This window comes from Macaca thibetana, chromosome 20 (genome assembly GCF_024542745.1).
Source record: "Macaca thibetana thibetana isolate TM-01 chromosome 20, ASM2454274v1, whole genome shotgun sequence".
NCBI lineage: Eukaryota > Metazoa > Chordata > Mammalia > Primates > Cercopithecidae > Macaca > Macaca thibetana.
The window spans coordinates 11,809,512-11,811,670 of NC_065597.1; the positions used below are offsets into that span (position 1 = coordinate 11,809,512).

At 48.6% G+C, this 2,159-nt stretch overlaps 1 non-coding gene across 1 annotated transcript; it reads right to left on the reverse strand.

Annotated features, from left to right (window-relative positions):
- Nucleotides 1-1,610: 1,610 nt before the first annotated feature.
- On the reverse strand, nt 1,611-1,689 carry LOC126945160 (small nucleolar RNA U109). Its single transcript, XR_007722331.1, has one exon. It is a non-coding gene; the product is annotated as a small nucleolar RNA U109 (small nucleolar RNA).
- Between the last annotated feature and the right edge of the window lie 470 nt (nt 1,690-2,159).

A 2,159-nucleotide genomic window follows, 5' to 3' on the forward strand; every position in this document is an offset into this window, starting at 1 on the left:
AAAATAAAAATTAATAGGAGCCGCAGGGCATGGTGGCTCACGCCTGTAATCCAGCTCAGGTGGGCGGATCACGAAGGTAGGAGATCAAGACCATCCTGGCTAACACAGTGAAAACCCGTCTCTATTAAAAATACAAAAAATTAGGCTGGGCGCAGTGGCTCATGCCTGTAATCCCAGCACTTTGGGAGGCCGAGGCGGGTGGATCACGAGGTCAGGAGATCGAGACCATCCTGGTTAACATGGTGAAACCCCGTCTCTACTAAAAATACAAAAAATTAGCTGGTCGTGGTGGCGGGTGCCTGTAGTCCCAGCTGCTGGGGAGGCTGAGGCAGGAGAATGGCGTGAACCCAGGAGGCGGAGCTTGCAGTGAGCCGAGATCACGCCACTGCCCTCCAGTCTGGGCGACACAGCGAGACTCCATCTCAAAAAAAAAACAAAAAACAAAAAATTAGCTGGGCGTGGTGGCACACGCCTGTAATCCCAGCTAATCGGGAGGCTGAGGCAGGAGAATCGCTTGAACCTGTAAGGCAGAGGTTGCAGTGAGCCAAGATTGTGCCACTGCACTCCAGCCTGGGTGAGAGAGCAAGACTCTTGTCTCAAAAAAAAAAAAAAAAAAAAAAAAAGGAAAAGAAAAAAAAAAAAAAGACTAGGAGCAAATAAACTAAACTCCTAGCACAGGTTAATTTGATCTAGAGAGATAATGAGTGATTGTTGTTTTCTTGTTTTCTTCTTCCTTGTCCTTTACTTCCCCTCCCCTTCCCAAATTCCTGTATTAATTTAATTACAATGTTTCAGAATTCTTCCTTTTCTGCACTATCAGTTTAGGGAGGGGCAGCCCTCACACCTGTCTGTTGGCAGGTGGGCTCAACCCGAGTATGCACAGCACCTGGCCCTGTGTGATCACGGGGAGGCGGGGTGGGGAGGCCTCGGGGAGGGGAGGGACCTCTTGGCTTGTGCCCACCCATGCCTGCAAGCGCTGTGTTCTCGCCAAGTCCTCAGATCTCAGGCTTTGATCCTCCAAATGCTTGAAGAACGTCAGCTCATTAGTTTCACCCCCGTGACTATACAGTGGGGTCGTGGGGGCTTCCCCTTCCTCCAACTCCTCAGGCAAGTGGATCTGGTGCCCTCCAGCAGGCAGCTAAGGACAAATTGAGAAGGGGATGTTTGTAGAAAAGGTGTAGTGGGGTGGGGGTGGGGACAGCAACAGAGGCACTTGCCAGAGGTCATTTCCTTCCCTGGCAGATGCAGAATGGAGGACTTTATCAGGGTCTTTAAATTTTTAAAGACTTTTGCTGGTGATGTTTTGTCTTGCTGTCACTGTTTTATCAAAGAGGGCAGGCAAATGGGCTTTAGTGTCCTTAACTATTGTGTGTGAGGGTGTGAAAGCCAAGGCTGCTACAGGGACCTGCAAAACGAAGATTCGTGGGCGGGAGCAGAGGTGGGGTACAGGGTATTGGGAAGCAGGAGAACTGTTAGTGCCTCACGCTGAATTGCTGCTGGATTCTGGTTTTGATCCATAGGTTCTGGATCACACCCTGGAAAACCAGAACTCAGATAAGATTGGTGTTTTGGTTCTTTAAACTTTTTTTCCTGTTTGTTTACTTGGTCTTTTGTGTAGGAGAAATCCTCTACCACCTCAACTTCTACTATAAAGTTGGCAGCCCTGAGGATCCTTTTTTTTTTTTTTTTTTTTTTTTTTTTTTTTTTTTGAGATGAAATCTAGCTCTGTACAATGGCGTGATCTCGGCTCACTGCAACCTCTGGCTCCCGGGTTCAAGCGATTCTCCTGCCTCAGCCTCCCGAGTATCTGGGATTACAGGCACCCGCCACCACAACTGGATAATTTTTATTTTTAGTAGAGTCAGGCTTTTGCCATGTTGGTCAGGCTGGTCTGAAACTCCTGACATCAGGTGATCCACCTGCCTCGGCCTCCCAAAGTGCTGGGATTACAGGCGTGAGCCACTGCACCTGGCCTTTTTTTTTTTTTTTTTTTGAGACAGGGTCTTGCTGGGTCGCCCAGGCTGGAGTGCAGTGGCACAATCACAGCTCACTGCAGCCTCAACCTCCCGGGCTCAAGCAATCCTCAGCCTCCTGAGTACCTGGGACTATAGGTGTGTGCCGCCATGACTGGCTAATTTTTATTAATTTATTTTTATTTT